This window comes from Anser cygnoides, chromosome 6 (assembly GCF_040182565.1).
Source record: "Anser cygnoides isolate HZ-2024a breed goose chromosome 6, Taihu_goose_T2T_genome, whole genome shotgun sequence".
Taxonomy (NCBI): domain Eukaryota; kingdom Metazoa; phylum Chordata; class Aves; order Anseriformes; family Anatidae; genus Anser; species Anser cygnoides.
The window spans coordinates 28,034,931-28,058,959 of record NC_089878.1 but is presented as its reverse complement, the minus strand read 5'-3'; the positions used below and the strand labels follow the sequence as shown (position 1 = coordinate 28,058,959).

The 24,029-nt window shown below is 49.2% G+C and overlaps 1 long non-coding RNA gene across 2 annotated transcripts in view; it reads right to left on the bottom strand.

The window, feature by feature from the left end:
• LOC125183767 (uncharacterized) overlaps positions 1 to 24,029 on the bottom strand; it is a 71,395-nt gene that overhangs the window by 4,781 nt on the left and 42,585 nt on the right. Inside the window, exons 4-5 of one of the 2 annotated variants that reach the window (XR_010832470.1) lie at positions 5,647 to 5,911; positions 5,172 to 5,408 (exon numbers count right to left, since the gene is read on the bottom strand). This is a non-coding gene — a long non-coding RNA (uncharacterized lncRNA). Of the gene's footprint in view, positions 1 to 902; positions 5,409 to 5,646; positions 5,912 to 24,029 lie in introns of those variants that run through there. The other variant, XR_010832468.1, reaches the window with a different exon arrangement.

The window sequence follows — 24,029 nt, the reverse complement described above, 5'->3', positions numbered from 1 at the left end:
CACAGCCACAGGGTGCTGCTGGGGGGGCTCCTGGCTTCCCTCCCCCTGCTCAGGGGCAGGAACTGCCCTGGGTGGCTGTCACCAGCACCCGCTGCCTTTCCTCTGCTCACAGCCTGATGGCATGCAAAACACTGGGCAAGTGGCAAGAAAACATGTGGTATTTTCAGAGAAAATGCCTGGTTTGTTTTCTTTGGGTACCAGGGCAGCAGCCTGCATCCCCCTGCCATGCTGGGCAAGGTGAGGGATGGGCCATGCTACAGACCTCCCAGGAGGAGAGCCAAGAAGTGCAAATACTCCTCATTTCTAAAATAACTTGTTTCCTGCCATCCCAGTCAGCTTATTATAATTATTGTTATTATTATTGTTATTATTGTTGTTATTATTGTTGTTGTTGTTATGATTATTATTATTATTTCAACCTGCCACAGGAAAACTAGAAACAGCTCCCTGCTTGGCCAGGAACAAGACGTCCCCCCACCCAGATACGTGCAAGGGTAAGAACAGAGCGAGCACCCAGGTGAAAGCCCTAGGCTGTGGGGGAGATGCCCTGGGATTACAGTGGGGCTGAGCTGGGCCTGCAAGAGCGGGGAAAGAGGTTTCTGATGCTGGAAAGCATCAAAAAGGCAGCACCACGATAAAAACTGCAAACAGCAGGAGTGTTCCTTTAATAAGTCTCTAAACAGAGAAATCACAGCTTAAGGAGAATGTATGGTCACTGCTGGACAATTTTTGCATCTTCACCAGCAAGAGGCAGAGAAGCAAGAAGAAGATCTTGCACAGCAGCCAGAAACTTTCAAGCTCTCCAGGACCAGCACCAGCAACAGCAAAGGCTGCCTACCTGGAACAGGTTAACTTACAAGTGAAAAATGATTCCCATCTCTTGCTCTTGAGACAGTCCAAGATACATCACTTCTTCACTCAGAGCCCCGTTTGCTGGAAGGAGCTGTAAACCAAAGGGTTTGGGCTTTGGAAATCATTATCTGAGAAGCGTTAGGAACCCTTGACTGAGACTCTGCCATCATGTAAAATCCATTTTTACCTTATTCAGGCACACAGAGAAATTCAGTCCCCAGTCTACTGCCTGCCCAAGTCCTTGAACTTGCAAGAAACACTAGCAGATGTTCATTAGTGCATCGGTAACTAGAGAATTGGAGGCACTTGTCGGCTCCGTATGTGATGAATAAATGTTGGAGAGTTTCTGCTGGGGAACAGCACTTTTGGTCTGGGGCCAAGGGGACGCAGTCTAAAAGGTGTGTGAGGGGCAGGGGGAGTTGCAGCCAGCAGTTTGGCTCGCTTGTTCCTTTTATTATTAATTTAACTGGAAGTGTGAGCTGCCAAAAAACGGAGGGTACCTACCCCTACCAAAGCGTAACAAATAGCAAATTTGGGGGTGAGATTAATGATTTTTGGAGGTTTAATTTAGATTTGACAATGGAAAATGGTAGATGGTGTCCTACAGCTGCCCCCTTTCGTGCAGCACCCGTACATACACAAGCGTGCACCTCCATCCCTCAGTGCTCCAAGCATCCCTGACCCTCAGCCCACGAACCTGCCAGAGGTTTATCTTCCCCTGGAGCTCCTACAAATCCAAGTAACGCCTGATAACCAAGGCTGTTGACATCATCACACGGTCCCGTTTGCTTTTGCAGGGCCTAGCCCAGTATCTCCTGTGCTCACTGGGAAACCTGCCAAGAGGCTGCAGGTCAGAACTTTGCCGGGGGGGGGGGTCTCTACATCAAAATCCTTGCAAATCTTGTGCACACCATGCACAGCAACTCAGGCACCTGGCTGCTTGTGGGCAGCCATGTGATGTCCTCCTCCTCCTCCCTGGTGGCATGAGAGCCTGAATGTCACAGCCATCTCATAGCCCAGGAGACAAGAGCAGAGCTGGAGCAAGAGCACCATCACTCAAGATCACAAGAGACCGCCCAACCCCATCCTCTGCCTTCCACCTACCTGGAAAACTCAGTCTTCCATCCCTGCAAATACCCCTTGAGGGCCTGAGTCCACCACCAGCCCCTCCAAAATCTAGCAGACATCTCCTGCCCTCTGTGCAGCCGTTGCTCGCACCAACTCGCCCCTTGTAAAGGACAGAGAGATTTTTTCCTCAGCACTAAGGCGAGCTGGGTGTTTCCCAGGCTGACCTGGCACAGTGAGCAAGATCACACTGGAAAGAAAACTCCTGAACTGTGACAGAGAGCAAAGGCACCACATGGCTTGGTTGTGGGGATGTTGCTTCAATTTGCAAAACTCAAATATTTAAGCACTTCTGCTTGCTAAAGTAATTCAGAAATGCAACGCTTGCCCACCAGGAGAAAAGCCAATGGCTCTCCCAAGGCAGCTGTCTGGGCCAGCGCTCTCTCTGAATGTGGGAGTGAGCAGCTCCGTCCAGTTCCTCATCTGTTAGCAGAAAAATAACCGAAAGTGATCTGCTGGCAACTTTCTCCGTATGCACAGACATGCAGGCACACAGACACACACGCATGGCTTTGATATGTGGGGCTGACTTAATTATAGCTGGCAAACACGAAGGTTAGATATGCTTGAGAATGATGCTTGACAAAATTACACTTCACAAAGGAGAACTTGGTTTCCCAGAGAGAAACGAAGCAGATAGTGGCCACATCTGGATTTTTCTTGCTCTCACATCACTCTGCATTTCCTGGTTAGAGCTGGGATCTCCCCAAGAGAGGCTTTTCTTGTGGTATTTCTGGCTGGGACTGGACACACCACAAATCTCATGAGAAGGTCTTTCCTTCCAAGATTCATGAGCTGGAGGCTCATGAAGCACAGATAGTTCAGGAAAGTGACCGACCGTGCGGATGCTTTCCAAGCTCTCAGCCTTTTGGGGGGTCCGGTAGCACTCACGATGATGTAAAGTCCCATCTCGCTCCCTTCCCTCCAACGTGGACACTTGATGTCACAACTGTCTGGAAAACTCCTTACTTTTTAAAAAGAAACAAATGGAAAAGAAAAGCTCCACTGTGTCAGAGCGAAGTGGCAGGGTTTGGGGCACTCCTTCAAGGTCATAAAGCAGCAATCTCCCCAGAAACCCTCAGGCCTACACAAACCACTCACCCTCGTTGACTCTGTGTCTAATGCATCTCTGTAACACACACAAAGAAACCAGCTGAGAAACCCAACACATCGTCACCCTCCTTCAGAGCTCACACCCATCCATGGTCAGCCTCTGGGTCTTCTAAAGAGGTACCCAAAAAAGCACTTTGGAAGCCGTGGGACACCTAGGAGCTCTGTCCTGCTTTGCCATGGGTTTGCTGTTGCCCATGGGTAATTTACTTAATTGATCTGTGCCTCAGCTCCCTACCCACAAAAGCGGGGGGGGGGGAGAAGTACCAGCATTTCCTGGCATTGCCGGGCTGTAGTGACGATTAATATGTTAAAGAACAAAGTGCCTTGAGATGGTGCAGAAGAAAAGCAAGTTAAAAGGTCAACACAGCACTGAGAAGAAGCTGGGAAAAAAAGAAAAAGCCACTGAGAAAAGCACAAGTTTTGTTCATTCCATATTGCTTCTGTCCGAGAGAGATTTGGAGGCTAAAACCAGAGCAGAGTAAAAGCATCCCTCGCTCTGCCGAGGGGCGTGCAGTGTGTGGGCACACAAGAAAGCTCTCGGGAGTAAGAGGTTTAGAAACTGTTGTGAAAACAGAGGTCACGAAGGAGTGAAACCTCCCGAATCCCCCCGAGCGCCTTTACTGCCAAATAAGCCATGATCTATCTCCTCGTGGGCAGAGGCCACAGGATGGATGCTCCCCAGCTCCTTGGCACAAACACAAAGCCTGGAGCCGTGCAGCCTGACGGGGTTTGACCACCAGGTGCCAAAGCCATCCCCCCGCTGCCTGCACTACCCTCGCTGGGCTGTGCCACAGCATCAAGGCTACTCCTGTGGGACTCCCAGGCACCTCTTGGCCCAAAGCTCCTGCAGGGTTAGAGACCTCCCTTCAATATAACCCTGCTCCACAGACCTCCTGCCTTCCACTTCATCATCCTTCAAACCCGAAGGCTTGTGGCTCTGCCTCTCCTGGAGGAACTCTCGCTCTAACAGTGTGTTTTGGCACAGCGTGCGCTGGCCGGAGTCACGCCGCATGGGGGCTGTGGGATCGTATTTTAGCACAAGGCAGTGGGACTCCCAGGGCCTTCCCTTTTCACACGAGACAGCCGCTGCGTAGAAGTGTGGGGCCAGCTGGGAGCTGAACAAACCTCCAGCTCGGCCTGCAGTCAGTCACACACCACAGTGCCTATTTTCCCTCTGGACATATGAGTTTCCTACTCCTGAGGGGGGACCTTTCTCTCTGGGGAGGTTAATACCATATATTCAGGCCTCCTTGAACTGAAGAAATAAAATAAATAAATAAATAAACGTACATCTCAGATCCACTACCTCCTGCACACTATTATGAAATGTCTACTGTTACCACGAGCCTCTCAGAAGAAAATGAAGCTGTTTGTACTCAAGCACCCATCCTGCACACCTAAGAGCAGGACACATTGCCTCTGCGTCTCCATGTCTTAGAAACCACCCAAGTAACTGCAGGTACCTTCATTTTCGAATATATCACTGGAATATCCTCGCAGCTGGGTTAGACATCACACCCCATCCCAACCCAGATATCATGCATATGAAATTCACTGCATAGGAAACACGGGGATCCCAGCACGGAGCTGGGATCACGCAGTCTCCAGGACAAGGCCAGCCCCGACTGCTCAGCTGCACAGCTCCTGCTCACCCAGTTTGCCCAGGGAAACTTCAGAGAGTCCCAGGCTTTGTGCCATCATGTGCCGCCCGTCCATTCGGGCTTTGAATTAACTTCAGATAATTCAAAGAAACAGAGCCAGCGCTTCTACCCTCCTCTGAATTCTGGTGGTGAGCAAAAATAAGTCCGGGCATGAGATTTGAGTGATGGGCTCCTGACACAGCCCCAGTCCGCAGCACCTGTCACCCTCCTTCCTTTGAACCATCATTTCAGAGAGCGCCAAAAATTCCTACAGTGAAATGTGATACAGCAGAGGTGGGGAGGGCACGGGCTGGGAGCCTCGTTCCCTGCCTGGGCATCTCCCCGGGGCTGGCTCTGCAACCCCACGAAGGAGCCTGGTGAGCAGAGGGGGAAAGCTCCAGCTCTTTGGTCTGGTAGGAGTCAAGGGGCCTCAGCACTGACCTGTGATGGCATCTCCTGCTTTGCCCATCCCTGCCAAGCCTGCACTTCAGGGATGATGGCGCAGGGCACATGAAGGATGAGTCTGAGGGGTCAGAACACAGGACTGATCAGAAAATACAGACTTTTGAGTGGAGGTGAGGTAGTAGGCTTCAGACCGTCCATAAACTGCAGTGAAAATGACAGCCATGTTTTTCTGTGCCCAGGGTGAATTGCATAAGCAGTCAAAGGCTTCAAGTGCTGGAAAAAAAAAAAAAAAGAAAAAAAAGATTCAGGTTAGACAACAGGAAAATCTGTCTAATGATAAGGATAATGCAGATTGTGGGGATGCTGCAGAATTCCCCCCATTATAGATCTCTTAAGAACCGGTTAGACAAATAAACATGTGTCAGGCAGGGGAGGGGTGGATTTGATCCTGCCCTTGGGCTGAGGGGTGGTTTGGGAGCATAGACTGATATGATGCCATGATCATACGAACCACGTTAGGTGGGACCTCCTCAGGTCTGTGCCGCTGCTCTGCTCCCCCGGGGTGCAGCCCAGGCACAGCGTTCACCTGGGCGGCCGTAAGCCCCAGCCCTGCGCTGTCACCGGCAGCTCTCGAGGTCTCGGTGGGAAAAGTCACCTCCTTGGGGTGGCAGGGCTCCTGCTGCCAACCCGCTGCTCTCTCTGTTCACGCTGGGTATGAGTCCTGCCTTGGGGTGAAAGGGCTGATTGGAAGAGCTGCCAATAGAGATGAGCTGGACCTGCGGGAGGGGAGATACAAGGCATTAACAGCAGAGGAACACATTACAGGGGATGAAGTGCCATCAGCAGGCAGCACAGACGTGGGACGAACCTCACCAGCGCCTTGAAGGGCTGTGGAGATGCTAAGCCTTCTCACGATCAGCCTTAACGCTTTCTACCCTCCCATGCCATATTTCCAAAGACCTATCATTAAAGGGTCATAAAACAGCCGCAGGTGACAAAACCGATGTGCCTGTTGCAGCGGGGCCGGCGGCGAGCAGGACCCCAGTGCCAGCACCCATGCCCCGCGGCACAGCGCCCGGGGTGGATTTGGCTCGGCTGGAGTTTGGGGTAAAACATCCGAGGTTTACTTTCACAGGAGCTCCCCTTCGTGCTTGGCTGTGGGAAGCTGATGGTTTTCAGCCAAGCTCTCCTCTACCACCTAGTGGGAAACCAGATTTCTCCCAGCATGGCGAGCGTCGAGAGGAGCGGGGTCGCTTGTGTGGTGCCTGGGCAAATCCCGTGTAGTCCACCCAGGGGACATCCCCAGTGTCCCCCAAAAGGCAGAGCAGCACCGGGAGATGGGTCTCTTCCTGTCTCTTGCACCAAGACACTGTTGGGTGTAGTTGCCACCTCCAATACGCACAATTTCTACTGCACAGAGGGGAAACCCGAGCCTGTTTTCTGACCCATCACAAAGCAAGGGGGCGCCTAAACTGGCAGCACCTCAATCTCTCCAAACGTGGCACCATGAAAAAAAAAAAAAAAAAAATTAAAAGAAAAGCTGACTTTCCCACCCATGCACAAACTCTCCATCTCCTCCTGCCACCAACCACCCAGCTGGGGCACGGCCCCCAGCACCTGCACGCTGGCCGTCAGCCTCCGGCCCCGCGGCGGCTCTGGGAGGAGCGGAGCGGGGCTCTGGCCAAACTCCGGCGCAGGTAATTGCCATCTGCTGCCTCGAATCCCCCCGCAGATACAGCCGCCTTCATTTCCTGCCCTAAACTGCAGGGCAGCGTGGCTGCGCGCTGTTAAACAGCTGCCATGCGCTCCCCAGAGGGACGCGCACGCCTCGGAAAGCCGGCAAGGAGGGCGCTGGGTCAAGCTGCAGCTTGCCTCTCCTCTCCCCGTGGCACAACTTGGGCATCGCCACCTTGCCACGCTCTTTCTCACTTGGCCAAAACGTGGATGACCCCCTCCGTCCCCTCCTTGCAGCCGGGGAAAGCCACACTTTCCTCCGACTCTGCCCAAAGGGAGGGCGCAAAGGGTTAAGAGTGTGAGCGCGGGGTTTTTCTTTCTCCTCGCAAACCGGGACCCCTGCGAGTTTTATGGGGAGGGCTGGTGGGGGCGGAGGGACGGGGCGGGGGAAGAGAATTTGCTTTATGGCTTTGACAGGAACTCCCATCATGGTATAATTATGGAAGTGAGAAGTCTGCGTGTAATGAAGACCATATGCCGCGTTAAAACACACACGCACAAATATTAGGCCCCCGTGAGGCTGCCGGGGGGGCAGGAAGGGGTGGGTGACCCGGGCCCAGCCCTCCCCCCAAAGCCTCGGCTCACATTTTCCAGTGCAGCAGGGACACGGGCGCTGGGACAGCCACCACTGCACAGCCACCCTGCCCAGGATCACTTTGGGGTGAAAAACATCCTGTTTAAATAACATTGAGTGGAAGGAGGTGCCCTTGATGTCCTAAAGAAGGGCTTTCACCCCACTTGGGGGCCCGAGGGGGGGCTTGCTGTACACATGGGAGGGGGCTCCTCCAGCAGTGTTTTTCCTTTGGATCCCGCTGCGATTTTTCCTTTCAAACTACGCCCTCACTACTCTTTCCTCGCTGGAAATATCCACACACAGCTCCCGTTGGAGCCACCAGCCCTCCTGCTGCGGGGCCTTCGGGCCTGTTTTGGGGCTGTTTCTCCCCGTGCAGGTCCCATCTCACTTCCTGGGTCAGCTTTGCCCGTCCTCTCTCTGGCAGAACAGACCCTGACATGCAGCAGGACCCCATTTATCCCCCCTCTGGACCATTTTCCCTCACCTGGCGTAACCCTCAAAGCTGGGAGCCCCGCTTCGAGCTGCCTGCCGTGGGCACCATTTGCTCTTGCAACTATTTTGCAAGGGATTTTAGAAGGGATTTGTTGCTGTTGTGTGCCGGGTCTGGAGGCTGTGACCACGCTGGTATTGCTGCAGGCAGCAGTGCCGCTCTCCTTGCTCAGCAGCACCAAGGGCATCCAGCTGCAGGCCTGGCCGGGTCAGCAGGGGAATGGGAGGGGAAGGGGGAACAGAACTGATTAACTCAACGTGAGCTCTTCTTGCACCTCAGGGAAGGAAAAATACAACCCCATGCCTTGTCCGGTGGAAACGAAAGGTGAAAAAAGCCCCTTCCTGGGGAAGAAAGACCAAGTTCTAACTGGGACTCACTGGCTACTTACAGGAGAGGAGAGCCCATAAATCGTATTTTCCTGATCTTTCATACAACTGCCATAGAAAATATTTTTATTCATTTATATATACACCACTATGAGTTCTCCAAAGGAAAAAAAAAAAAAAAAACAATAGTTGCTTTCCACCACCCTAAACTCCATCTCCTGGGCACGCACAGGGGCTCCATCAGGAGCACAGCACAAAAAGCGCCTGGATGAGCACTGCTGCAAGCTCAGTTTGGGATTTATCTGTCCGCCTTGCTCTGTCAGTGCAAGTTCCTCCCGCACGTTTGCCATCTGCGGCTGTGCGTGCTCTCACGCAAAGCGACAACAAGCATTTGGCGTTAGGCTTCATCGTCTGCTACAGGCAAACGCGTTGCTCCTGCGAAAAGCATCCCTCACCGTCGTGGCTGAATGCCCAGGGCCGAGGCTCACCGCTGCAAACCCCCCCGGTGCTGCCTCTGCTGAGAGCCAGGGCCATCCCCACCCGGGTGCACCCAGCCCCACTGCCATGCAGGGAATTTTCCAGGGCTCCTGCAAACTTTTGCAGGCGGTTTTAGGGGGCAGAGCTGTCACGCGGAGGGGAAATGCAGGTGTGGGGCAAGCGGCCGTCCCCTGCCGGGAGCGACCTCTTCCTCTCCTGGTGTCTGCTGCGATCCACGATTCCCGTCATGCACAGTGTGTCATTTCCCACGAGTACCTGCCTGTTTCTGCCATCTGCCATGATTTATAGAAAATGGGCAGTGATTAATAGCCCAGTCAATGCCGAGTGAAGCCATTTTCTTTCATTTACCTGCTCCCTGACCTCCCCGCGCAGTCCCAGACATGGGCTGGGAAAGTGTATTAATCATGCACTTAAAAAATATTTAAAAGGAGAGATTGGCTGGGAGCTCAGTTGTTTTCGTGGAGTCATTTTCTACAGAGGGTGCAAGCTAATTGCCAGATAAAACAAATGGGCTCTTTGAAATGGAAATGAGTCACCTGGAGGTGCTCGGTGTTTGGTACTTGAGTGATGCCTTAAATCCATGCTCCCCCTGCAGCTCCCCAGCACCTACCCAGGACCAAGCCAAGCAGTGGCCACGCTCTCAGACACAAAGGATTGGGTACGGGGCACAGCTCGAAGTGTGGTCATGGTGCTGAGAAGTCCCTGTCACCAGCAAGGGCTGTGCTCCCACCAAACCGTGGTGGTGGCACCAAGGTAGGATGGATTGCTTGTGCCCACCTGGAACACACCAGCAGGCATCTTGCAACTGGGGAAGGATATTTAAGGAAAAGATCTTGATTTCCCATGATGTGGGTCATATTCCCAGAGCATCAGTAGACGTTTAGTGTAAGTAGAAGCGCTCCAGACCATCTCCCTGGGCATGAGGTGGGCTCCCTGCACCATTTTTGCCAGCTCCAAGGAGGAGGACCAGCCCTGGCTGCCTCACCCCCCAGGAGGAGAAGATAGCTGTAGGGCTGAGCATCAGCATCTCTCGATGCCCCGATCCCAGGACAGGAGCCCTGCTTTGGTGAGCAGGACAGGACAGAGACAGGCACACAGCCATGATGCCACCAGACAGGCAGCACCCTGCTCTGCGTCTCAGCTGGCTTCTGGCTGCATTTGATAAATTCGTGTGGCTACAAGCAGCCCTGGGAGGTTCTTGGGCTCACGGGACCTGAGCTGGGGAGCACCGAACTTCTGGGCATAAATCTGACATTTCCTTTCCTTGTGATAACTGCCCCGGGCAGCACCACGTGCACCGGGTACAACTGCACAGCCTCCCGGAAAATGCCTTGCTGACATGGGCCCCTAAGGACAGCCGAGGCTGATAGCAATAAAACGAAAATCCCCTGTCAAGCCAAACAAAATTATTGAGTTATTCTCACCCACCGGAGACCAAAGCTTTGTTGACAACTTAATTAACTGTGTTTGTAATGAATTTTTTGGCCACATGCAACAGACTAATTATCAAAGCAAACCTTAATCTCTTTCCAGGCACATCAAAGTAGTGAGAGCAAAAAATATTTACATCAGTCTCCGATAAAATTCTTTGCACTAATTCTAACATAATTAAAATTATGTTGGGGCTAAGGTAATTATGCAAGGTGCTTATATGGCATAACAATGTAATAGGAGCTTGTGCCTTTTTTTTTTTTCTTACCTGTAGTCAATCAGCAAAGTCCTCAAACATTTATAATGTCTTTCGAGTGCACTTCAAAATGAGAGAAACAGCACCACGTTTTAAGCTTGGTTAAGGTATTTAAAAATCCCCACAAGGCTGGATTTAAGGTATGCTCCTTCATTATTTGTTATCTGATCTTTTCCCAGAAATAATGATAAGGAGGCATAATGAGTAAAATGGGTAAGTTTTAAGCAGCCCTTGTGAAATTGATATGTTTTGTGTTTTTTTTTTTTCTTCTTTCAATTTTTTTGATGTGGATTCGATGACCGAAAGGTGGAGAGGACCATGTCCTTACCGAGGATTGTCCTCCCAAGTAGTGGGTACTGACAGGCAGAGAGAGGAGAGCAGAGGAGGGCTTGCCCTCTTTCTTCCTGGAGCATGCTGTGCATGACACCTCCATGCCCTCGGGGGGGACACAGTGACACAAGCAGGCAGCTTGCATGGAGGTGGCAATGCCTGGCCACATCCCGAAAGTCCTGGAGAGCAAGTAAGGGTCACACACCTCCCTGTTACGTCCTTCTCCTCTGTGTGGCCCCACACGTCCCCACAGCTGGAGGACCTGCCCTTGGTGCAGCACGTGGGCTACACCTGGGCAGGAGAACATGACCGAAGGGCAAGGCTGTTCCCACGTAGCGCCTGCCTTTGTGCTGGGTGTCACTTCTGCTGCAGCAGGAGGTGACCTAGTTTCAGTGAGCAGCTCCCAGAGATGTGACCCTGCGTCCCCCCGCCCCAGGCCCAGCACACCTGTGCTGCTGCAGCCCAGGGCATGGGGAACGCAGAGAGCCCGGGGTGACCCAGAAAATCCTTTAGCTGATGATCTGAGAGGCCAACTGCCTGGGTGAAATAATAAACAGATGAATACATAAACTAATTCATAAATAAATAATAGTGCTGCCTTAGATGCACCCCCAATTCTCTGTCCTTGAAGTACGCATCACTGAACTGCAACCACACAGCTCAGGAGGTCCCCAGCATGTCCCATCCCTAATGTAGGATGAAATGGGCTTCTGCATGGTCTGGCCTGTCATGATGAGCCTCCAGCACTGGAGACTGCGCCTTCTCCCTCCACACCAGCAGTCCATTTAGAAAAGTTTTAATTATTCCCCACTGGTGTTTGAGCTTCTTGTCCACCAGTGACAGGCAGAGCTGAAAAGCTCCACGGGCACAGCAGCCTCATCCCTCCTAGGTTGCCCATCCTGTGCCTGTCCCCAGCACCTGCCCCACAACCAGGGGGTCCCCTCACGGGGGCTGTGCCCCCAGCAGCTGACCGAGCTGACCCTTCCTGCTAGGCACGGGCCCAGCTCACCCACCTCAGCATGAGGACATTCCACAGATGCCAGGACATGTGTTCTTGCTTTCCCGGCCACTAACATCAGCTCCTTTCCACCACCTTTGGAGACTTTCTGGTGGAAAGGCTGCTTTTGAACAGATTTGTGCCTGGGCTGGGCTTCGTTAATCAAATCATTTCTTGACACAAAACACCGAGGACTCGCTGGAGGTGCAAGGCCGGAGAATGGGGCTGAGCTGAGCAGCTCCAGGGGCACTTCCACAGCTTCAAGGAAACTGCCAAGCTGTCAGCTTGGTGTGCAGAGCTTAAAAATTAGCAGGTACATTTGGAGCAACAAAAACAAATCCTCCCAGCCCTGCTTTCCCCACTATCTCCTGGCAGATGTCCTACTCCCTGCTCCTAGAAGAGCCTGGATCCCACCCAAAAAATGAGTTGGTCTGGGGCAGGACTTTGTGGAAACACAAGCACGTGCCACCCCAAGCGCCCCTGCTCTCCCACCTGGGCTGAATCCACCTAAGCTCACCCCAAACAACTAGCTCCCTGTAGGTTTTAGCAGGGGGTTTTAGCCTGGAGTTAATCAGAAGACAAGCCCTATGGGATGGCCTTGTGCACAACCACACCAACTGCCCCCATTGCACCTGAGGACAGGGCAGCGGAGAGCTTGGTCCTTCAGCCTCTGTGCAAGGACGGGCTGTAAGAGCCATTCCTCCTTCTCCCTCTCTGGCCAGTTTTGGCACTTGTGCAGCATCTGAGCAGAGAAAACCAAGCCCAAACACTTACCAGGCTCCTGTGCAGTGTCTCTCCTTAATGCTTGATTGCCAAAAGACAACAACCACGTTCCTCAGGTCTCTAAGCAGATTGATTTGTTTATTTATTTATTTATTTATTTTAACCTTCAAAGATCCTGCAGGATTAGGGCTTGGTTTAACCTCTGACAGAACCGACAGATGCTTTAGGAGCTGGAAAGACTTTTTAGGGTTCTTAGTCTTTGGCCTCTCAGCAGAGACCAGGACCTTTATACTGCTGCCAGAACAAAGGAGGAGAGGTGCTGGTGGTGCTCTCTAGTGGCAGCCTGCAAAGGGAGGAGTGGAGCAGCACGCAGATGTTACCAGAACATCTGGAGCAGCAATGGGGCAGCTGAAGTAAAATACAGCTGGGGAGATAGGCAAGAAAAACAGCAAACATCAGCTAGAGGAGTGGCAGGCTGCAGACTGGTGTTTGCGTCCTCTGCCCAGGTTAGTCTTGATCAAAATGTGTAGTGCTTCCCATTAGCCATCCAAAGGCATCTGCAGGGTTTCTGTGCAATGCACTGATTTTTTTTTGCTGCTTGCAAAGGGAACATTGCACCTGACTAGCTCCATCTTAGTTGTTTTTAACATAAGCAAACCCTTTTGAGATTAGGGAATATTAGCCCCATTCCAGTGATGGGAAACAGAGGCAGAGAGGGCTAGCCTTAAGGGTGTTTTAGCATTGGCACAGAGGAACTTACTCAGCAGCAGTGAAAAAAATATGCCTTTTTCTTTTTTTTTTTTTTTTTTTTTTTTTTAAGTTAAAATAGCTTCATAACCTAGCTTAGAGCATGGAGAGAGTTAACCTTAATAAGTTTTAAATTTTATAACCCTTTCTTCATTACCTCTTCAAGTTTCCAGATAACAGACTGAGAATTAGATAGAGAATATTGAAAGTCTCCTATTATCTAGCAGGGAAACAAATCTGGAATGTTGGAGGGAGAAGGGCTTGTGAGAAAGTTAAATTATTTTAAAAAATAAAATAAAAAATAAAATCCACAACATTCTCCACTTCCCAGCTGATTCAGGATAAGGTTTATGTTCAGCCACCCAGCAAGATTGAATGCCTTTGGCCTTTTCTCAGAAGAAAATAACAATCCCACACTAACCCCAAATTATCTCTCCTCTCACCTGAGTATTTTTTTTTTCCTATTTGATTAAAAACAATAAAGATTGCACTTTGGGGAAGAAGCATCTCTGATTCCAGCCTCCTCAGCAGTCCCTACAAGCAGCTGCACCCCTTTTGAGGCCAGGCACAGACAAGGGGGGGGGGGGGGGGGGGGTTGGAGCTTCCCTCCCCACATCTTCACCTAGGACAAAACAAGGAGTTCCTGGGTCCTGGACAAGTTCCCAGGACAATGTCCAGCTGTCCGAGAGCTCTGTGAGATACCCTGGACCTCCTCACCCCCAGCCTTCCTCAGAGCCACCAAACCGCTGCCAGCATCAACCTGGAGGGAACAGAGCTGGGTGGGAGCAAGACTTGGGCTTTTGCTTCTTGCTGGATCAGCAGCCAAACAATTTTTTTTCTTGGTGCAAAACAAAAATAGGAATATTTATTCACAAGTATGTAAGCCCCTTGTGGCCAACAAGTAAACCTGACCCCGATCCCTGTTCCAAAGAAACCGCTTCGGGGTGCGAGCAGCACCAGCAGGTGGAGCTGCGGGATCAGCAGTGGGGACGGGAGGTGCCTCGTGCAGCTCGGAGGGCAAGGCACGTTTGGTTTTGACGGGGAGCTGCAAAGTCTCGGCTCGTTGTGGCCTTCTGAAGCACCCCTCACCGCCACAAGTTAAGGAAAGGAAATGTTTGTTTCAAGCGCAGGAGGAAAGGCGGAGAAGGGGGAGAGCCTGCTGCTTCCTGCAGAGAAGAGGGATGCTCCGAGTGGGGGATGTTTAATGGCCTTCAGCTGCCAGTCCTGGTGCCACGGCAGGCCTCACATGCAGCCTTGCCCATATTGCTTGGAGACACATCTGAAATGGAGTTTCACCATTTTGCAGGGAATTCAGGTGATTGCCAAGCAAATGGACGCAGGAGCATCTTTCAGTCCCCATCCTCCCTCTTTACCTAGCAGCCCCCTGAAATGCCCTCTGTCCTAAAGCCTCGTGCAAAAGCTTTCATTGATAGGTAATATTCTCCTGTTTGTAGCCAAAAGACAGAGCCATATCTAAGGATCTGTGTGACCTGAGCGAGGAGAGAGGCAGATGGGGGGGCTCCTCCAGCTCCCCAACACATGCTCAGCACACTGGTGCCTCAAGTTGCAAGAGATTTTATAGAAGAAATAAAGCAATAACTTCAGCATAACGAGCTCTCAACACAGTCCTCCTCAGCTTAATTTTTAACTGTGGGGGTGACCAACCAGCACAACAGCTTCCATGGGGAGCGAGCAGATGTGCCATCCCCAACAGATCATGGATGTGTCCTCCTCTGGGGATTTGCAGTGGTGGCAAACTCCCTTTTTGGGCAGGCCTGCCTGACACCCTGGCATTTGACATGGACATGCTCAGAAGAGTTATCAAAGTAATACATTCAAGGAAAAGCTGTATTAATGCTGTTAGATTTCACTTATTGCTTGCTCCAGCTGAGTTATTACACCATCCTGCGAGCCTGCACCAGTGGTGAGCACAGGGCTGGACCTGCTCTGAAGGCCCAGCACCTCTGCAAGACCCTGAGAAGTTTGGATAATGCCATATTCTGCAGGCCAGACCCAGCCTATCCCAATTATCATCTCATTTATGGGCTCAGGGCAGCCAAAACAGGAGGAGTTTTTTGCTTAGGGTACATGGGAGCCAACATACAACTGCAACAGCTTCTCCTCGCTTTCCCATCTCTGGAGCGCTTCTGCCACATGGTAACAGTAGGGAATGAGCTATTTGCTCCACAAGCATAACCACAGCCTAACACTGCACGAAACACGTAGGAACAAAAATAAAGGCATGTTCAAACCATGTTGCAGCTATTGTTCTTCAGCAGGATTTTCATCTCACGGCAATTTCTGAGGGAGTTGAAGTCTTTGTGGTTTCTTGCATTTGGGGGGAAAAAAGAAAAAGAAAATAAAAGATCTAAGCACAATATCCTCGGAGATCTGGCCTGGGTGACACTGTCCCCAGATCACTCGGTGGCATGTGACATTATAGCCTGCAAAACAAGCTTTTTACAGGGGAAGATGTAGCTTGGTGCTGACTGCCCCACCACAGGGCCAAGCCGCAGGATGAGGTCCCATCCCCCAAGACCTCTGTCCCACTGCGTGCTGGTACCACCTCGCGTGGGACAGTCAGCCCCTTCACAGCCCAGCTCTGCTCCCATGTGCCAAGGAACAGACATTAAGACATTTACTTGAAGGAGAGCCACCTCAGAGCACACAAGATGGTAGAGTGGACACCCTGCGGTGCCCAGCCACCTCTGCGGCCTACACGCGCTGCATGGACCCAGCAGCCATACTGCCAGCACAGGGCAACAGGGCACGTATGGCCAAGGAACCACTCAGCCCTATGAGGCAGGGGGCATGAAGGAGTTTTGTGCCTCAAAATGTCTCCAGCACACCCTCCTGCCCACTCAGCTGCTCTGTGCTCAGCTGCAAGCCCCCAAGCAACCTGACCTCAGGTAAATTGAGCCCTCATTTGAGCAGGGAGTTGGATCTGAAACCTCCTGCAGTCTAACCAGCCTAAAGCCTGCCACGATGTGCATAATGTCTGCCATGGGAGGTCATCCCAAGCTGCCACTACCTCTTCCTTGGTCAAGCATTGGAACGGGCTGCCCAGGGAAGTGGTGGAGTCCCCGTCTCTGAAATTATTTAAGAGATGTGTGAACAGGGCACTAAGAGACATGGCTTAGTGACGGGACTTGGTAGGTAGGTCACATTGATGGTTGAACTTGGTGATCTTGAAGATCTTAGATCATTTTATTCCTATGCACCTCCTATAGAAGCCAAATCATCCAGCTCTCCAAGACCTCATGCAGCAGATCTGCAGCCAGATCTCTCCCAGTATCTAGCTTATTCCTTCTGTCAACCCAGCCGGTACAGATCATTGTCTGAGGTGGATGTAGAAAGCCCAGGACTCAGCTCTTAAAGCCCTGTTAAGTTCATAGGGCTGGAGCCTCAGGGAAAAGAGAGCAAAACCCTTCCCAGGGCAGCCCCAAGAGACAAACCAGAACTTTAAGCTTAGGAACTTTGGTCCCTTTGGTAAATAACCAGGCAGGAATTGGGAGACTGCAGAAAGAGTCCTTTAATATCCTGGTTGCCAATAAAAAGAATAGGCTGTACATTTAATAACTTTGCATGTTTTATGACATTATTGTCTGTAAACCTTCTTAGTTTCCTTAGTAATCAGAAAACTGACTCCTTTAATAGAAAACATGGTGTACTTACCACAAGAGCTGAGAAGGAAAATTGGTCTCTTATGCAAATAGTTCAATTATAATCAAACAAACACAGAAAAAGGTCGGGTTCCCAAAAGGATGTCTATTTACATTATAAATAAGGAACTGGGAAACAGGAACAACGTGACAGTTTTACTGCTCCTGAGTCGTGCCTTGCTAAGGTAAATGGCAATTTCATGAGTGGACAAGCGCTCCTGGGAGAGCGAGCTGGAGGCAGCATGGACATCTGTCTGTCTGTCCATTTGTCCTGCCTCCTGTGGCTCCTTCCTGCCAGGTCCTTGCCACTAGGTCCCCAGAGCAGGGACTACTCCCTGGTGCAACCCAGGGTGGTGTTATGGCTTTTTTTGTGTGTGGAAAACTGTAAAAAGGCTCATTCTGTTCACAAAGCCAAGAGGCTGATCCCCTGGGTAAGTCAGCAGGGTTTCCTATTTGGTGTTTGGCTAGATGATCTGAAATCAGTGCAAACAGCTCTGAAGAAAGCAATATTAGTCACTTAAACTCTTCGCTGAAGATAAAAACAGTTTCTAATATGAATCAAAATCCTCACGGACAAAGAGAAATTGGTTCCTCTTTATTATTAACACCTTTTGGTTCCCAGTCATAAACTGTTAGCACATTCTGACTAAGACATTGGAGCTTTTTTGGAATAAGAAAACCAAAACCAATAAATATTTTACTATTTATAAGTAATCTGTTACTGGTGAGTACTGTACTCCTACTATAGCTTTGAATTAATGTATAACTTAAATAATGACTAGCCTAGTGCTGTTGTGTCGGTTTACATCCGGGAAGGCTTTAGGCAAAAGCAGGACCTGATGGGGATGGTTGAATAATAGAATATAGAGACAGGGAGCCTAACACAAGGCGAGAAGCAAGCCCAGTATAGGGGAATATAAATACAAGACAGGAAATATAAATGTAAGAAAGCTTTTTATAAGAAAAAGCAAAATATTCCCTTTGTCACTTCCCAGGAGGTGACTGCAGGCCAAGCCCATAAAACGCATCCTGACCCCCACCTGTGGGAAGTGGTCAAGGCTGCAATGAATCTGCAATGAATACTGTCTGGGTATGAAGCATTCAGCTCAAGAAACATTCAAATAAGACAGAGAGAGCCCAGCAATAAGCCAAGGCTACTACAGCACTGCAAGTGTGAGAACGACACTCTGCCATAGCCACCTATGTCCACTCAGACATGATGCTGTCAGACAGAAGGCAATGCCTGTAATCTCACACCTTGAGACTCACAACAGCTTCAGGTGAAAAGGCATTCAGGTACACATTCAGCCAGGTAAAATAAGAATAAAAATGTCATGGAAAAACTGTTGTACAGATGTATATAACCTGTATCAAGTGACAGAAGGAAACCACTTCAGTCCATGCCTCTAATTCCTGAATCAACTCCTTCATCCCTAATTAATCAGGATAATCTGCAGGTTTTCAGTTCATTAAAAATCACATCAACTTTTGCAAAGTTTTCTGAGCACTCCCCAAATTGGACATTATTCCCACTTCCAAACAAGTGCAATAAAACATGCTGCCTAAGACATGCTTCCTGCCTAAGACCAAGCTTCAGACAGTGCTCTTCTTTTACCTGCCCAAAATAGACAGGGTATTTTAGGCTGGAGGGGAAGTTTGGCCCTGATCTGTCTCTGCTCCCTAGTGCAGCCTGTAGCCTGCAGTGACTGCGGAAGGGCACAGGTAGCCATATGCCAGCAAGACTCTGTGCCTGCCCCCTCTCCCGCGTTGTCGCACACCACTAAGGATCCTGCTCTGCCTCTGGCACATCAGACCAAATTGGTCCTTGGCCCAGATGCAAACTTCAGGAAGAGAGGGAGCACACAGCCCCATACTGATTTATTGGGAATGTGGCGCAGTGGGAAGGACCTGCAAATACCCAACAATCCAAGCCCTGAAAGAAGAATAAAGGGGTGTCCTGAGGCACTGAGAAATAAGGTGTCTTTCCTGCTATGAGTCTAAAGGAGATCAAACACTCAGTAAGAGAAAAATAACCCTGCTCCAACAGAAAGAGGGATTAGGGACTGCTTCCAAGGGGAGAACCCACCAATAAATTCAAAGTGAGATTCAGCAAGAACTGTGGAGACAGGTCTAGGTGACAGCAGATATTTACTGTGTGCCCGTACAGACTTCAGCAGGACTCTGCTTTCTTCTCTTCCTCCTACGTGTTAAATACTGCACAGCAACAGTAGATAACAACTACATTCCCAGATCCCTAGAGGTGACCGCACACCAGCAGGTAAACGTGTGCATATAGCACATTAAACACATACATCCCCCAGGCTAGTCTCTGTCTATACATTAACCACTGGTCCAGGCTGGCTGCATGACAGCATCTGTACAACACTCAGTATCAGTGCTGCACAACCATTTTAGAAGCTGGAGCAAAAAAAAAAGCACATATGCTTTCCAAAATCCTGCAGGATGTATTCACTGTTACCAACAGCTGGACAGGCTTTTGCATGGTAACATCACAGCCGTCTGTAATGCAGAAGAAAAGGAAGAGCTGGGGCCTGAGCTGAGCTGCCAGCATTCCAGCATGAAAGGTTATTTCAGTAAGGGGCACAAATGCAGATGCTGTTTCTGAGCAGAGCAGAATCCCGTCCCACCAATGCCCACTGCAGTCACTTGGTGTCAGGACGTCCCTAGCCCATGGTGTGCCCTCCACCATCCAGAGCGGTGGAGCTGTTGGAGTCAGGATCCAACCAGGATGCCCAGGAAGTGGAACCCATTGTATGTGTGTTAAAACTACAGGCTCTCACAAGCAGCAAAACTCTTCTGCAGGTGCTAATGTTGCTTTCACAAACACTCTGCCTCCCTTCATCACAAAGTTAAATGCTTGCCAAGATCAACATAATTGCTGAAACGAACCAAGATCTGAAAGAACTTCCTTCCAGCCACACAATATTAGCAGAATCAAAGTGACCCCTCTTGATTGGGTCTTCAATATTCAGGGGAATGTGCAACACCTTGCCACATCATTTGAAGAAGCTTGTTTCAGAAGATGTACAGAGGAGAGTGGGACAGTTATTAATGGACTTAACTCACTCCATGAAGAGATGTAATTAAAGAGTAATTAAAAAGATGTAATTAAAGAGGCTAAAGCGTATCTTACAGCGCCATGTATTAACAGATTTGCTAAAGCTCTGCAGGTGTACCCCGGGAAAAACATTACAAGAGGAAGAAACATACTTTGAGCAGTGCAAACTTATATTGTTGCATTACCATAAATGCTACCAACTTTTTTCCACCACCACAGGCAGTGTCCTCACTGGGATCAGCACTGTGGAAATATGGAAACAAAGACTAATTCCTGACCAATTCTGAGGTAAAAGCTATCTCACAACAAAAGTTCTGGAGGGCCACCCCAACTCCTATGGAGCATAGTCCTAAGTAACCTGCATTCCTCATCACTAATCCATAACGTGGTCACGCATAGCCAGAGCATGAGGATCCACCCAGCAGCACTGCTTCTCTGGCCATGCCACATCTCTCTGAGATTTGGCCCACTGTCCAAAGTGCTTCTACTCTCTGTTTTGATTGAGGAAAATGCAGAGAGTGCCTCGGGCTCCATTTGTACCAACCCGCAAAGTGATTTAGTTATAGTTTAACTCCTGCTTGAAAACGAGGTCAAGAGGTGAAGCGAACAAGCTAAGGAGAAGTCCTCCAGCAGGCATGTGGTTATTGGGTACACTGCATAAAATCAGCTACGCCATCTCTACGAATAATCTTATGATTCACCACGCACGGAAGCCTTTGGAAACTGGTGAGGACAACTGTTGTCCCTAGAAGTACTGGCTAACTTGGGTAAGAATGCCAAGACTTCTGCTGTGCTGTTAGGTGCCTTCCCCCACCAGATGTGGCACCAGGCAGCCCGTTTTGCCCCAAAAGAGGCTGAACTGGCAACTTGAAGGTTGCAAGAATTTGTATCCCCTCAGTTCCAAAACATTGCACGTTTTCACTCTGCCAGGGCTTCTACAACTCTAAACACTTTTCCAGGTATCTGAGATAAATTTTAACAGACTGCGACATCCCTCCCTGTTCTCTTCATGCAGGGAAATCCCTGTTGCTTCATGTAGGTGCCAGAATGCGTTACTCACCCTGAAACGCGCAGAAGGCATTGGAAAAGCAGGGGCTTAACCAGTGAGCCTCCTGCTCATGCAGTCCTTGTCTGACAAAGGGGGAAAGAAACTACAAGCCACGTTTTCTAAAGCAAGAGAAAATAAATAAACACAGTACCTACTACGTGGCAAGAGGAAAAGCAGGGCAAGCAGATTTGGTGGTACTTCTGAAGGACACTTTCCTGCAAGGGACGTGTGCTGCTCTCCCTCAGCTATGGCTAAGGATGGGACATCAAAATTTCTGAAGTTGTGAGGTTCAAGGCTTCATTTATTTTTTTTTTTTTAATCTGATCTCACACTCCTGTCACCTTGGTACCTTAGTCCAATCTCAAGTTTTTCTAGGTAAACATTTCCACAGAGCAGCTATGGTATGTGTTAGCTCTTTCCATTTGCCCTTTGTATTTCCCAGGGTTGCATGCAATTTCCCATTCAGCAAGGCTGAGGAGACTTCAGTGAAGAGGCAAGGGGAAGCTCCTCAGAGGATATGACCAAGCATAGTATGTTTTCCATCTCCTTTTCCCTGCAGTGATGGTTCTGCCCTTCCCTTCCCACAGCCCAGTTAGACAAGTCAGGCTCTAGTCTGACCTTCCTCTGCCTCCCTCACCCCTGCATATTTCCTGCTGACATTCGCCATGGCATGAGAAAAATGCATGGCTCCAGTCAGAAGTCTGTGCCTGACCCACACCTGCCCACAGATCCTTCTCAGATCCTGTTCTCAGAATTGATTTTCTGTAAACATAGGTATTTCAGAAAGCTTACAGCTTTCACGTGGCCTTCACCTATGTCACTGCAGAATTAGTCTACAATCCTTCCCACTTCCTAGGATCCATGAAAAATGATGGGGATTTGACATTTATATCTGGATGGCTTACAAGATACTTCTGCATCTCTGAAGAGCTATTGAGCTCGGGAAGCAATTGTCAATGTAAATTACGTGTAACTGGAAGATTTCTCCATCCACCCTTCTCTGAACATCTGGGCAGATCTTCAGCTGGTGTAAATCAGTGTAGCTGTGCTGTTACTCCAGCTGAGTGTCTGGCACATATGTCTTATAGCTCTTCCAATATTAAAAACACATTCGCTTTTTACGTGAGCTCAAATATTTATATAATATTCTTTGGACAATTTTACTTTTTGGTGGAGATCAGTCTCCCACACAGAGATGGTGTAAGTAAAATGGCTGCAGCCTTTAGCATTTACTCACCTCTTGCTTTCTGTGTCCCTTCTGAATGTAGTTTGCATCACTGTTTTTATGATGTGACATGCACATGAAAAAAATCCACATATCAGAAAGAACTGACAGGGGACCAGAAGCTGCTTACAGATAAAATTCAAAATATGAGTTTAATGCCCAGTTAACTAAAATAATGTCATTTGAGTTACACAGGTGCCATTCTAGAGTTTAAGAGAAGAATCTGTACATTTCTAAACTGTGTGCCAGATCATTGTATCAGAATACCTCCATTACCATCAGTAATGGATCTATGTTCCCTTACATCAGAGGATGAGCTGGCCACCTATGGAAGTGTATTAACAGGATTAGTCACAAAATTGATCTTCAGTCTTAGGCCACACAAAATTCAATTTAAAAGCTCTGTTTCACAAGAATATCTCAGCACCTCTGAGGAGAAGATACAAGCTCTGATGGTCTCCTGCAGCAGCCCTGTCCCCATAGCCATGCAGGTAATCTGGGGAAGCTTTTTTCCCCGGCTGTGAACTTCTGTATCAGAAGATTTTTCTCCTGACTTTCACTGCTTTCTACATTATTTGATGACCATCCTTTGAGTACTAGGGCAGACTTGCGTGATGGCTTCTGAATCTTGACTGCAGTTCATCACTGTTTTTCACAATGGTTGCTGAAACAGCTCCATGTTAACTACTACATAAATCTCCCATTTCCCCCGAATGCAGACAGTTTGGAATCCTCTGCTGTGTGACTATAGAGTTTTTTCTTCTCATCAGTCACACTAGAAAAGTTATTAAAAACAGGGTTTTTAATAAACCCCAGAAAGTTATGTATTTCCTGTACATGCCTGGCTAGCAAAAGACTCCTTTTCAAAACTGCCATATGCAAAGCTTATATCATCTGCCAAGGAAACTATACCTAAACTCAGAGCAGCAGAAGTAAGTGAACTCAAAGAAGAACCTGTGCATATTTCCTTTACCAACCAACCCCCAGCTGCTTCAGACAAATGACTAGGAATGAGATTTCTGCACATCTTTAAAGCCCACAGGATTCCTCTGTCAGCACTAGAAAGAATCCTATTGCAAAACCCCTCTCCATCTTGTCTTGTCTGCCTACAGAATGAGCTGGCTAAGAAGCATGGCTTTCTTGGTCTGTCACAACATCTGGAAGTCATATTAACACATCCAAGCAGATGAGAGCCGGAGACCAGCGAGTTATGTAAAGAATGAACGTGTCTGCCCAACCCTCTTCCCAGACACCACATTATCGTGAGGGGAAATAAATGGAGCCCAATGGGGGAATGCAGGTGCGAGAAAAGGATGGCATTTGTACACATCTCTACATCACCTTCGTCACATCAAAGACCCTGCCTTTAATTTGTGTTCAGAAGGACAACTGAAATTTCATACTACTCAAATGTGTACGTTCCCCTGCAGCAGGCCAAGGGAGATATAGGGAAATTCAATTATAAACGACTGGTAGGGCAATAACTCCCAATCTTCATTTTTAGCTCAGCAGCTGAGATAAAGAGTGGTCTATTCTACAGAAAGAGTTCACTACCCTGATAACTGTAGCTGCACTGAAGTTGCTGGTAGCAGCATCGTGCCTTGCAAATAGAGCCCAGTCTGGGCACAGTATTTCTGCCTTAGTGGTTACTGACTGGCAAAATTTCCATGTTTTCCATACTGCCTATTTTCACCACGTTGCAAACAGACACTCCAGTATGAACCGCTTATCAGCAGTGCTCACTTGTTGTTAATATTTCATCTTTTAGGTCACC